Genomic DNA, 13,830 nt, shown 5'->3' on the forward strand with positions numbered 1-13,830 from the left:
ACCAAAATGGACTTCTGACTGAACATTCATACATCAATTCTTGTAGGTATTTCACTGTGGTAATGGAAAGTTGGGTAACCGTGGTGTGAAAAAGAGAAAGGTAATGACTTAATTTTTCTCTTATAAAACTTTAGCTTGTCTCTGAGATACAGGTAAAGCTTTTTAGTCTTCAAAAATTGTATGTGTGGGGCTTTTTTGTTGTTGTTTGTTTTTTTTGGTTATGTGTATATGAATGCTGGTGCCCAGGGAGGCTGGAGGCACCAAATTCATCTGGAGCTGGAGTTACAGTAGTTGTGAATGGCCTGATGTGGGTGCTGAGAACTCAACACATGCCATCTGTGAGAGCCAAGACATCTCTCCAACTCCACGGCTGCATATGGAATGACAGAATTTGATCATTCCCTTAGTGCATTGGCTGAATGCGTGATTTGGACAAAGTAGATAAAATCCCAAGGAGCATGCAACCATTTTTATCATAGGAACTCAGTCAAGACACACTATAAGGGATGTGTGATGACGTTTTTGTAATGACATTGCTCAGCAATGGGACTCGGGATTTATTTGCTGCACAACCAAGCAGAGACTGTCTCGGAATAAAGACGCTGCTTATGGGGAATGTTTTCTAATGGGTAGAATCCCGTTGAGGGGAAGCCTTGGTGAATTCTCAAGGTACCATAGCAGTGTCCACAAGGAAGGAAGGACAAGTAAGTGTCATTCATTTATACAGAGCCGAATTTGTAGATGTGATATGTCACTGGTGGCCATTCCTACTGCTGAAACAGAACATCCCAAAGGTGCATTTTGCCTCACTGATTGCCTTGGAACCATGCAGGAATGAGAAACTGATTCTTATAAGAGGATCTCTTCAACCCTGAAGAGAAGGTGCGGCCAGAGTCTTCAGAGAGCATCTAATCCTGGCATCCACAGCATGTTGTACCCCTTAGTTTCCCTCTGCTAATAAGTACCCTCCAGAATTGGTTTTTTCTTTTTCTGTTCTTCTGTGAGACATCTTCGTGCCTTCCTTCTGTGAACCCCGTTTCTCTGTAAGTGGAGCAAGTGCTTCACCCAGCACTTTCTGTTCTGCCTCCCAATCTGGTCATCACTGCTCAAATCTGGTCATTACTGAGCAAATCTGGTCATCACTGTGCAAATCTGGTCATCACTGTGCAAATCTGGTCATCGCTGCGCAAATCTGGTCATCATTGCTCAAATCTGGTCATCATTGCTCAAATCTGGTCATCACTTGCTGAAATCTGGTCATCACTGCACAAATCTGGTCATCACTGCGCAAATCTGGTCATCACTGCGCAAATCTAGGAATATGCACTTGAAATAATTGTACAGATAAACCAAGAAGTGGGGCTCTGGTATAGGGCGACAGAACGTGAAAGATGTGTTCTTACACTCACACAATATTTCAAGATTAGATATGGGCTCAGGGCATCTTCGTCTCCCACAGTATGAACATCCCACAGCCGTTGTAACAGGATTAAGATAACTCATGGACGTGTACAGTAGTCACACTGCTGCTGCTATGACTGGACTTCTGATGAAGGCAACTTACAAGGAGAAAGTCTTATTCTGACTCATAGTTTTAGAGACTTCAGGTTATGGTCATTTGGTCCCAGTTGCCTAGGTAGGATATTCTGTCAGTGAGAGCGTGTAGCAGAAGAGAATTAGTTTCTCCATGACTGCCAGGAAACAACAAGTCTCAGGAAGTGGCCAGGGTTAGTATTTTTCCAGATATCTGACTCCAGTGACCCACTTCCTTTAGTTCAATTCAGCTCCTAAAGTTTCCTTAACTTCCCAAAACACAGCCACCAGTTGGGAACCAAGCAAATACGTGACTCTGGTATATGTGTGGAGGCTCAGTTTTGTGTTCCTGTGCTTATTCAGCCTTTTTCTTCTCACCTACCCCTAATCTATATCATTCTGTTGGATTTCATGCATCCCCCTGATTTGCCTGAAGTTCTGTTCATGTGTGTCATACCCTGGTGCCATCTGCTTCAGAAGCAGTCTAAAGAAGTCTCTCTTTAGAGCCTATTTATTACACAGTCATAAACAGACTCACTTTAATGTTAAAATCACTTCCAGAAGTCAAGCATTGAAAATATCCTACTGTCTCGGAAGTTTGATCTGTTGAAACTCAGATGCATTCAAACCAGATGTTGAACAAGAAGGAAGTGGTTTGGTAAAGTAAGATACAAGAGCATGGAATATTATGATAGGACTAAACTTGGGATTCGGAAGTCTGTTTTGAGATATAAGACGGCATGACATTTTATGGAAGGATAGATAAAAGCTTTGTACACACTGATTATAACTATGCTAAATGTCAGTATCTCAGAGAAATTAGATGCAATATGCTAAACATGGTGGGGTTATGTATTAACTGTTTTAAAATATTTTATCTTGGTGGGGAATTATAGTTAAATTTTTTAAAAGAAATAGGAGCCCTTTCTCCTTCCTGTTTGCCTTTAAGACCATCCAGTGCATAGTAATGGAGTGTGTGAATGGAGTGGCCCCATCTACCGCATACACTAGGTTGGCAGTTGGAGGAGTCTCATGTTATTTTCACACTGCAAAACCAGGCGGTATTTGACAGTATGATGTTGGATGCTGTGGGACACATAAAGGTGGCTGATTTTGTCATGTGCAATGAAAGTGTCTGGGAAGGGATGACATTTAAGACATTCTGTGGCACTCTAGACTACATAGCACAGAGATCATCACTAATCCGTCCTCAGGAAGGTCTGTGGGTAGGTGGGCATTCAGAGTACTGCCGTACAAAATGTTGGTCAGCTAAGTCCCTTTGCCTAGCATGCAAGACAAGGCTTTATCCCGAGTCTATGCCTGAGGAAGCAGTGTCCATCTGCAGAGGGCTAAGGACAAGACACCCAGATAAATGGGTTGAAGACCTGAGGAAAACATGACATGGAAGTATGTGTATTTTATGGTAATTGAGACAAACTTGAACATACAGAGCTTCCTGCCTCCATATGAACCCAAAGCTCTGCTTGAATGAGATTCCCAACTTCAGGAAGACTGAGAACAATGGGGAGCTGAGAACCACCACTGGTGACCCAGAGAAGGAAAGAACAGAGCCTATTTCTTGCTTTGACTCGAGGAGGGATCTTAGGACACTGAATTTTGGGAAGGTAAGGACGACCGAGAGGACAATTCCCAGCTTAGTTAAGTGTGCTTTCAGCACCGCTGAAACCTTGCTCAAGTACACTAGGGAATTTTCTTTCTCTAATTATATATTCCAAGGCTGTGAAGTATTCAGGCTGTCTGATTTGTCCAGAGCTGTGTGACATTATATAGTAATAGTTGGAGAAACAGTGGGAAAATTTGTTCACTCAAAAAAATACAGCTACTGGGACACCTGCTTGTACTCGACTCTAGAAAACATATTCATTAGTTTCTTTTCTTATTGCTATGGCACAATACCTGACAAGAAGCGGCTTTCGGGTAGGAAGGGTTTATTTCAGCTCGCATTTCAAAGGGAGGTAGTCCATCATAGCAGAGAATGCACGGTGACTGGACTGGGAGGCAGTTGGTCACTAGTAGGTTCTCCGTCCCCTGATGAGAGTTTTCTCTGCTAACGTGGTAAACCAGATCAAGCCAAATTGAAAAAGTATAATAACAGGTTTATTTGAGCAAAGCAACTCCAGATGGGTTCTCCAGTCCCAGAGATGGAGGACAGAAAAGCCAGACACCCGAGCTAAAGCAGGGAGATGTTATAGGTTATAGGCGATGGGTAATGACGGATCAGCCCCAAGCTGGGTTTGTGCCCAAATATGATACAAAGCTAACTGTTTTAGGGGGGGACTTGGGGGGCTGGCAGCTTTCGGAGAGGAAACAGCGGTAGCCACCAAGAAAGAGGAACTGGGCTTTTTGGTGTCTTCCTTTTGTTCGGAGATTCTCTGAGTGGGCAGAGTTTGAGGTGGTGGGGGAGTGAGGAATGGGACTTTACAGATCAAGCAGGCATGAGCTAGAGGTTCCTTGAAGGGGGAAGAGAGAGAGAGAAGGGGGGAAGGAGAGGGAGGAGAGGGGAGTGCTAGAACTCAGCTCATTTTCTTCTTTAGAGTTTTTTGATTTATTTTTAGTATATGTGTATTCATGAATGTGGGGGGGGAGGGTGTGGGTGGGTGGGTGGGTGTATTCATGTGCACACGCACTGTGCAGTGTTTGTGAGGACCAGTGTGCACATACTATGGTGTGCCTGTGGAGGTCAGAGGACAACTTTGAGGAGCTGGCTCCTGCTTCTCACTTTGGGATCTAGGATGTCACTCACGTTGCCAGGCTTGTGTAGCCAGGGCTTTTACTCAAAGAGCCACCTGGCTGGCCTGCACATTTTCTCTGCACGTTCAGTCTCGGATCCAACCTAGGGAATGGTGTCACCCATATTTAATATTTCCCGTTAACCCAGTCTAGAAACCACTCCCAGACATGCCCCAAGGCATATTTCCATGATTATTCTAAACCCAGCAAGCTAACTGTCAGGATTAAACCTGTAGAGTTTGTGGTAGCTGGGAGGTGGGTGAGGACTGCCAAGGTTAGCCTGCAGTTCAGTTCCACAGCTTTCCAAGAGGCGGGCTGCTAGAATTTGGGGACATTTGACATGATCGACTACTTAGCATTCATGACTTCAGTTCCCTGTACTGTGGGAGGAAGAGGGTCTCTTTCCAAGTTTAGAAGCAAAAAGGGTTTAATTGTCCTTCTTACTGCAAGAAGCGCTCATGGGAACAAGCATGGTAATTCAGACGTGTCTCCTGGACTCCAGGCCCCGAAAAAGGGTTGGGCTTGGGGGTCATGTTTAGAAGCAAAGGCTAAGCCTGACTGCCTGACCCTGGTGGGAGCTGGCTGCCTGTCAGGATTTTAGTGCCTCTCTGGACTGTGTCAGCCCCTGAGCCCAGTCCATTCGTCTTCTATGGATTCTATCAGCTGGACCGACATCCTCCATGATCCCTGCCCACCCCTTTGCCTTTCAATAAATTCTTTGATGTTTGACTTGGCCAGAGCTGTTTTCTGATGCTTTCAGCCAAAAGCTCTAATGAATACAAGCAAGGATGCCTTCTACTTGGTTAAGCATAGCAGTTAGCAAGGCAGCAAACCTAAGGTTAATCCCGCTTCAAATGCTTAGAAACCTGAAGTTTCTAAATCCCTGAATAACTCGGTTTCCTCTCTTGAAATGTGAGAATGCGAGAATAACACCTATTCCCTTAGTAAAGAGCAAGTGGGAGGATGCTATGAAGTCACGGGAAATTCTGCTCAAGCTGGAAGCACTCTGTGTGTGCGCGCGCGCGCAAGCGTGTGTGCATGTGTGTGTGTGTGTGTGTGTATACGTGTGCGTGTGTGTGTGTGTGTGTGTGTGTGTGTGCGCACGCACTTGTGTGGTTTTAGGGGTCTAAAGGAAAAAACTCCAAATCATTCTAACACTCTACTTAAGCCCCATGTCCCCCAGAGCTGCCTGAAACTGTACCCCCAAGCTGTCTGATCGGCTGTGGACTCATAGATGTGATGTTTCCCTGAACTGACGACTTAGGTTTCCTTCTTAAATCCAAAGCCTTCATTCTCCTCTTTGGAACACACTTACTTTGAGCTTTGCCCAAACCCGAATCTGCCAAATTACAATTCCTAAAGCTCCCAACAAAGCTTTTTTAAAATTCTTTATCACTTTGATAGAGATTGCTCATTGACAGTATAAACAAACAAAAGGACCTGGCAGTGTGCCTGGCTCCTTTTAGGACAATCCAAGGGAGGTTTTCTTATTGGCCTCAAATAATTGCCCGAGGCTGTCTGTTGGCTGCAGAACATTAAAGCAAACCAAGGAAACAGGAATCTATTGTTCTTTGACCCCTGGTTTCCAGTTTTCTCTTCCTTAATCAACGCTCAGAATTCATTGGCAGGGCATTTATATTTATAAAACTAGATAACTGGATTTATAAATTCTAAATCCAGCATACAATTTTCTAATGGGATCAAATAAGGATTTGTTGACAAGAGCAAAAAAATGTAATAATGCAGTTTTGTTGGTTATATTAAAATACAAAGCAACTCTCATGGCTCATGGTTGCCCATGAAGGGAAACAGAGGGAATTGTACCCTGGTGAAATATCACACAACAAAAACAAAACCTTCTAACTACTTTACTTTATAAAGTGTGTGTGTGTGTGTGTGTGTGTGTGTGTGTGTGTTGCTCTGAGGGATGGTTGAGGGGAAGGTTTCTATTGTAGATGTGAGGGAAGAGCACAGCCAGAGGCAACTGAAGGAGCCCAGAGTAGAGAGAGAAAGTAGTAGACTGAACCAGGCCATGAAAGGAGAGCAAGAAGAGAAGAGAGGAGAGGAGGGGAGAGGAGAGGAAGGGAGAGGAGAGGGAGAGAGAGAAAGAAAGAGAGAGAGAGAGAGAGAGAGAGAGAGAGAGAGAGAGAGAGAGAGAGAGAGCGCCAAGAGAGAAGAGAGAGGGAGCTGAAGAGGACCTGGAGGGCCAAAAGAGCTCAGGGCCCAAATGGCAGGGTTACGTACACATAAGTATGGGGGAAGGGAAGCCCATGAGCTGTAGTTTAGGGTAGGTGGCAGGGTGAACAGAGCTGAGAAGAGTCTGGCTTTCAGCATGGCCTCGTAATGGGTACTTTTTCAAACCCTGAGAGAGTCTGGAGGCCAGCATTGCCTTGATATGCTAATAGAGGCACCTCAGTTAGCCATTTGTCCTCCGTTGCTTCTGGACCCAACACTTAACTAATGTTTGGATACAAACCAACCCCATCAAGCAGTGCCAGGGAACGGGAGGGGTCACAGGGGCAGCCCCAGATTAGCTGCCCTGTCATTTACAAATTTGATTTTTCCATTTTAATACATGGCTCACTGCATATGTAACCTGCTGAGATGAAAAGCGTTTGGATTTTGTTTTTATAAATGATAAGTCACACGAACACCTTTTGAAACCTGTGGAGACAGGTCGGACCCATATATAATTAGCCTAAATTAGCATACTTCCCCAGGTGCTATAATTTCTTAGTCATGATCTATGGCTGAACAGAGCTCACACGGCTCGAAATTGTCTGTGAGCCTTGTAAAGGAGAGAGGGGTCGTTCCTAAAAGCCAGCATGTCACTGTTTTGGGAACAGGAGCTTAGTCCTGCCAATCAGAATGGGACTGTGACGGCTCCATTTGGACCAGTGGACCACTATCTCCTCTCGTCTCGCACTTCAGGGACACAACCACACTGCCTATCCACAAATCGAAAGGTTACAGATAATTTCATTCTACAAGATAGTTTCATGTACTAAGCAAGCAATCGTGGTGATCTTGATTTTTTCTTTTGACTAGGACCCTAGAGAAGTAATCTCAGAGGCAGAAATAAGATTTTCATCTTGGCTGCAGTAAGCTCAGTATTGAGTATCAAGAAGGATAACGTAGTCATCCTTTGGTTCCTGCAGTGAACTGATTCCAAGGTTCCCCCAAGGTCATCCGAGTCCAAGGATGCTCAAGTTCCTTACATCAGACAACGCAGTGTTTGCCTGTACTGCACATACACCCTCCACATGCTTTAACAATCCCTCGGTGACTCCTGGAGCATGATGTGTGGAGCTTTGTGTGGAGCTGCCACACAGTCTCCTTTAGGGAACAGTGTCAAGAAAACATCTGAACCTGTTCAAAACAAATGAAAAGATTTGGAGCAGGAACTATTTTGGAGCAGCAGATGTAAAACTTCTGGGATACAGAGACAGGTGGACTGGGCACTTTTATTAGTGTAAGGTGCAAGTCTGTGTGAAAAATATTCAGATTTGGTTAGTTAAAATGTAAGAAAATGCTTAATGGTCACAGAATAAACAGATGAATATTGAATATTCCTTGGCAATAATATTCAACATTCAAGTAATAAACTTGATGGCAGTTTATTACTCAACAATGAAATCAATTAAGCCAGCATCTTTTAATCCAGTGGCTTTTAAAGCAAAATATTTAGTTGCTCCTCAGTTTCCATGGACTAGAAAATTGAGAGCATCCTTCCAACGTGGTCCCAGCTTGGGGGTCTTGCTTGAAAATTGCAATTTGTTTTGAAAAAAACACGCCATCACCCAGAGATAGAGCAGAAGGCTCTAGCTTGTCTGTTCACAAAGACAGCAAACTGCTTGTCTAGGGGGCACCAGTTTCTCTCTATGTGATAGACATCCTTGCTTCACTGCGTAAATGTCACATGGCTGGGTGGCCAATTCTTCCCTGAGCTAGCAAGCCCAGGAGTCTAAGAGAGTGGGTTTTAACTGAGGCATTGCCCCACCATCCTAAGAATATTTGGCAATTCCTGATGGTGTTTTTGCTGTCAGCTGAGCTCTGAATGTAAATAGCATTGACAGGCAGAGGCCAGAATGCCTGTCAATATCTTATAATCCACAGGGCTCCACCACAACTGTTAGTTATCATCCGCAGCCAGCCAGGTAGTGGCCAGATTCGGGTTGTAATGTAATCACAGATGCTTTTGGAGGTTGAGGCAGCATAACTGAAAGTTCAAGGCTAGCCTAGGCCACAGAGTGAGTACAAGGCTAGACTGACCAGTTTAGTGAGAGCCTGTTCCTTCCAGAGCAACGAGTGAGCAGGCGTTGTGAGTGATTGCAATGCACGTGAGAGGCTCTGGGTTCTTGTCTTAACACTGATCTGGCTCAAAATGTTGCTAGGTAACACACCCAATTCTTTATGGTAGGACTATGAGTGATTCTCCCCTTGTCTTATCTCTGTTTTCTAAGTTGTCTGGAAAGCAAATGCAAATTCACATGGTAATATACACACACACTATGTGCCTTCTTCTTGCTGTTCTCCTTGGGTAAGCAGATGGAGCAGCTCCCCTTGGGCCCTGAGCGACCATCCCTTCTTAGAAGCTGGTACCATCGGCACTTTGACACTGGGCTTGTCTTGAGCGTCTCTCCCCTTCATGGTAACCTGCCAATGAAAGCCTAACTGCCCAGCAGCACATCGGAAAGGGCAGTGCCACGACACAGGTGACACAGCAAGGACACCAGCCACCCGTTTTGTCCCCTCAACAGGTTTGTTAGGCTTCTTTCAAATTCAAGGGCAGAATGTTCATACTCTGCAAAACAGGCTTGTCACATACTAGGGTGAGCTGGGAGTTCAGGTCTGTTCGTCCTCTGAACCGTAGTTCCATGGGGTATCTTTCATTCTGCCATCTCCACCCATCCTTCTCGACTACCCTCTCACCTCGGCACAGGCACACACACCCTTCCATTCTCTGAAGGACAGGCATGCAGTGTCATCCCTCTCCTCCCCACACAGCTCTAGATTTCTCTCTTTGAATTCTGTATTTACAGCCATCACTTTCTCATCATCTCTTCTCTTCACCAAGACTAAGAGGCCACAGCTTTTGCTCTCAGTTCCCCCAGTGTTTCTCAGAGACTGGCCCTCACGTGTGCAGTAAAATCATTTGCAGGTCTGAACTGAGTTCCCCGAGTGGGGATCTGGTAGGGTCACCGATTTGGAGGTGACCTCCTGGGACTCAAGTTCACTCAGCTTTGGGAGCCACTGGTGCATCGTCCAGTCAGCATTGGTTTGCAGGTTCATTCCTAAAGCATCTCTGGGGCCCAGGTGCCTGAGAGGAACACTTGAAGGGACCAAGGACTTATTTCAGCTCACGGTTTCAGAGGACTCATGTCAATCATGGAAGACATGGAGGTGAGAAGGTATGGAGCAGGCCCCTCCATCATGGCTGACCAAGAAGCAAAGGGAAAACATGCTGGACCCAGAAGCAGCTAATACCTTCAAAGGCCTGCACCTGCTAACCTACTTCCACCAACAAGGCTCCACCCCCTAAAGGCACCTGGGAACAAACGTTCAAAACACAAGGCTTTGGAGACCCCACAGATCCAAACAGTATCAGCTTCACATGAGAGACACCCAGGTCCTACACACTGTATTTCAGTGTCTCTTTCCAAGACAACAGAAATTCTCACAGTGTGGAATCATATGAGAATGGCAAAAGAGGAGACACAACCATACATTTTCATCCTGAAGATAATGACAGTAGTTTGATTTCATTGCCTGCTTTTCGGTTACCTGCTGAAAATGGAAATCAAGGTTACTGTTGGCCTCCTATGCTTCCAGTCTTAAAGCACTGGTGGAGATTAAAATCACCTCTGAACAGCATTAATCACAATCACCCATCTGCACAAAGACAGAAGTAGGTTTTGAAGAACAAAGTAATTCTTTCTACTGTGGTATTTCGTAGCTGATAGCGCATGATTTTATCAGTGGCTTTATAAGCTGAAAAAACCCAGCAGCTCACTGTCTTGAGAATCGCCTCTAAAAATCAGTGGTAACATGGACCCTGACCAATACATTTTTTAAGTCTGGAACTTGTAGACTGCCTGCATGCTGACAGAGCTTCTTGCTAGACAATGCCCCCCCCCCCACATGCAAAGGGCAGTGCTCCTGCATTACCCTAAATAGAAGGACAGTTAAGCAAGTCTAAAGGCAGATTTCTGTTCACCAAGAGCTACCCTCCATCCTCCAGCAACCTCTTCTAACCTTGCCCCAAAGGTCAACTATGTCAGGCAAGGACTCCAAATTCCAGGACAATGAACAGCCTGGATCAGCCCAGATCCCCACCCTGCTGACATCATATACAATCTGCTTGCTTTCCCACCATTTTCTCCTCTACAACCCCTCCCCCACCCCACCCCAAGAGATGCCTTTGGCAGTTTGATCCACAATAAACCTTCCCTTCTATCTATGGAGCAGTCTAGTCTGATAGTTTCTCTCCCAGTGGGTGCGAGGGTTGTGAGTGAGACCCAAGACATAGAAAAGGCCCATCGTGTTTCACCTCTGCAGGGAAACACAGACTCTTGGGGGACTCTGCTCAGAGAAGGAATCCTTTCTAAGCTTGTAGGGCTAGCATCCTGTGGACAGATAGTTAACCACTGGACAGTCAAGCCTTTTCCTCTCTGCAGAAGGGCCTCTCTTCTAGTGTGGTTCCTGCAGTCTCATTCCTTCTCTTGACAGGATCCGGGATGTCTCCATCATCTCCTCAGTTTCTATCTTGTAGCCCCAACTGTAAGAGAACAAGGGGAGACCACTGCACACAGGTTTTCGAGACTGTTCCAGGCCCTCAGTTGGAGTGTTTCCATGGGAATACGGAAAGGCTTTACATTGAACGACCTTGTCTGGCCCAGAAAACCTGGTACATAAAAAGGCTCCAAAATATCTTAGCACTTTGATTTCTTTCTATGCCTTGAGATGGGGAGGTATGGGCAAAGCTGTCTTTACATGAAGGCAGCATTTAAGCATGTTCAGGTATTCCAACATGCTGGAGTGATAAGGAGGTGAGAAGGGGTTTGCAGATGAATATATCAGACGAGTAATACATTTTTAAAAATTACAAACAATTGTATGTATAGTTTAATGACAAAAATATATATCACATATACAGGCATCCATGATCAAGATGACTAGAAGGAAAGACTGTCAAAATGATAAGACATGCTTCTTGATTAAAAGTCTATGAGTGTTTTCTCCCTTCTCTGAAAAATTCTCTGCAACAAATGTGTTAGATTTACAAAGTGCAAAATAAAACTCTATAAATGTCAACTTAAAAATAAGTAAAAACCCTAGAGAAGGCAAAAGAGAACAGGTTAGACCGTTTTCTGGGACAGTTGGTTAAAATTTTGCCCCTAATTTCCCATTGCTTTGATAACTTCCTGTGCTCTGTGAACTGACCTACTTTGTACTCCAGCTGTGCCCAGCTCCTCTTCTTCCTGCGTGGGCAGCAAGTCCTGTCGTCTTGATGTTATTCAAGCTCCGTAAGTCCACAAATGAGCATGCCCTATTTGTAACCACACAGATGTTAGACATGGGCCATTAGGACAAGTGAGACAATGCCACAAAATTTTACCCAGGGAAGAAGGAGCCCATGTGCTGCAGAATAATAAAGAACATCTGTCATACTCACTCACGGGGCCAGCCTCCACATCTCTTAAGAACAAAGCCCTCACCATGCTCCCAGGAGCAGCCTGTCTCTTTTAGCCAGGACAGGGCTGCAGGATTCCCTTTTCCATGTAGAACAGGACCTTTTTCTTTGTAGCCGTCTTCTGGTCAGTAACCTTCTAGTTGGCTGACGAGTGGCCAACTCATCAGCTGTTGAACATCAATCACTGAGTGAGACAAATTCCATGGATTTGGCCCTCTCAAGACTAGTCCCTGACTCAGAGTTCTCTCCTTCCTTCCCTCCCTCTCACCTTTTTCTGGAGGTGAGGGGGAAAACAAATATGAGGGCAGATGTGAGCCTAAGAGTGTCTCTGGGATCATTTTAGGATCACCCAAATAAGAGATGACCTAGAAAACATGGCTTTGTAATTTGTGAGGGTTGTTTGAAAGGGACACCTAGCAGTAACCCTTGTCTACAATGTCACTTCCCAAGGCTTTAATTGTTCTTGTTACAATTGTGGTCTGAAAACATTAAATGGGCCAGGCAGTAGTGGCACAGGCCTTTAATCCTAGCACTTGGGAGGTGGAGGCAGGTTTGAGGCCAGACTGGTCTACAGAGAGAGTTTCAGGACAGTCAAGGTTACACAGAGAAACCCTGTCTCAAACAAAACAACAACAACAACAACAACAAAAAAAAACAAAAATAGAAACAAAGCAAAAAAAGAAAACATTAAATGGAAGACTTCAAGAGTAAGTAGTCTGTAAGTTTTAAGTGGCACACTATTTTGAGCAGTGTCAAGGAATTCCTCACCATCTGCTGTGTCCCCATGGGGTGCTAAATGATGATTGTGCCCAGTCTAGACATTGTATACACGGATGCCCGTTGTTCATGTTGTGGTGCCTCAGTTAGCAGCGAGAAGTCCTTTGGAATCTCTCAGCGTGAGACAAACAATATTGGTTGTGATTATATGTAACTGAATGTGATTGGCCCCAGTAATCTTATAGATAGTGGCACTACTAGGAGGTATGGCCTTGTTGGAATAGGTATGACATTGCTGGTGGAAGTGTGTCACTGTGTTGAGGTGTCCTAAGCTTAAGCTTCACTCAATGTTATAGTCTACTTACAATTGCCTTTTGATCAAGATGTAGCCAGCACCATGTCTGCTTGTATGCCACCATGTTCCAGCCATGATGATAATGGACAGAACTTCTGAACTGTAAACTGCCACCTATATTAAGAGTTGTCATGATTATGGTGTCTCTTTATAGCAACAGACATGGCCATACTAGTAGGAACATGGAAGACAGTGGTGCTATGAATTTTTTGAACTGTGGGGGGGGGGGGGGGAAGGGCTCACTCAAAAGGTTTCAAAGGAGAAAAATTTTAATATGTTACCTGGTGATCATTTTCATGTTACTTTGGTGAAGAAAGTGGCTGCCTTTGGCCCTTGTCCAAAGAGTCTGCCTGAGGCTAAAGTGAAGAGTGTTGAATTAATTCCATTGGCAGAGAAAATCTCAAAACAGACTAGTTTAGATCTGTTGTGTGATTATTCATTAAAGTGATAACTTTAATGAAGATTTATAATGAAAAGGAGCAAGCCCAGCAGGGTAAATTACAAAATGTAAATTTTGAGGCTAGAAAGAATGCCAGGAAGTGGAACAGAGCTAAATCCTAAATTCAAGGAGATAAATGGATTAAGAAATAGAATAAAGGGAGTGGTGACCTCAGGGCAAAATTCCACTCAGCTAAATTTCCAACTTGTGAAAAGGAACTAAAAAGCTTAGAGCCTGGCAGTGGTGGCGATACCTTTAATCCCAGCGCTGGGAAGGCAGAGGCTGGTGGAGCTCTGAGTTTGAGGCCAGCCTGGTCTGCAGAGCAAGTTCAAGAACAGCCAA

This window comes from Alexandromys fortis, unplaced genomic scaffold (assembly GCF_014885135.2).
Source record: "Alexandromys fortis isolate MF-2015 unplaced genomic scaffold, M_Fortis_MF-2015_v1.1 scaffold_5, whole genome shotgun sequence".
NCBI lineage: Eukaryota > Metazoa > Chordata > Mammalia > Rodentia > Cricetidae > Alexandromys > Alexandromys fortis.